The sequence below is a fragment of the Penaeus monodon genome, chromosome 25 (assembly GCF_015228065.2).
Source record: "Penaeus monodon isolate SGIC_2016 chromosome 25, NSTDA_Pmon_1, whole genome shotgun sequence".
NCBI lineage: Eukaryota > Metazoa > Arthropoda > Malacostraca > Decapoda > Penaeidae > Penaeus > Penaeus monodon.
Window position 1 is genome coordinate 35,705,466 of NC_051410.1, and position 679 is coordinate 35,706,144.

The following is a 679-nucleotide window of genomic DNA, read 5'->3' on the forward strand; positions in this document are numbered from 1 at the left end:
GTTACGATGGCACGAGAAATTACAACACTGTGGCCATTAACTTGAGGCTAATTGCACTGTCCCTGTTCCCGTGCCAAGTGTCATAAGGTTCACAAGATAATTTACCAGTGCAAAGTCGCTACCTTTCTGTCTCTCTCCCTCACCTGCTTTCGAAATTGGTACAACGACTTCTGTAAAGTACTGTAAAGTATCACTCTTAATAGTTTCCTCTAGTATCCTTAATTAATGATGAAAATTATTATGACAGAAAGAGAATATGTTGTTGACTTTTGAAACTTCGTATTTAACTCGTTGTTTGCCAAACGAGCACATTTATTTACTTTTTGTTGGATTTCCTTGTTCTCATTTTCTCTTTAATGTTTGGAGTCAGTGACCAGTGATCAGGACAATTTTTCTTGTTTAAATTTAACACTAGCTATCATGTCTAATTTTAACGCTATATCTACAAGCACTGACGTGGCTAGGCGAGTGAGTCTCCCGTTAAGAATTGTGATTTGCAAACTTCATATTTAGCCTGTAAATGGCGGGCACCGTAATATTACGTCGTACAAGGCTCTTTTCTCGCCTTTTAGTAGTCGGTACTGACGAGTCAGCTAATTACATATAAAAGACGTTTCTAAAATATAAAGAGAAAGAATGCAGTCATGCGAAGTATAAAGACGCTCAGTGCAAAGAAAAC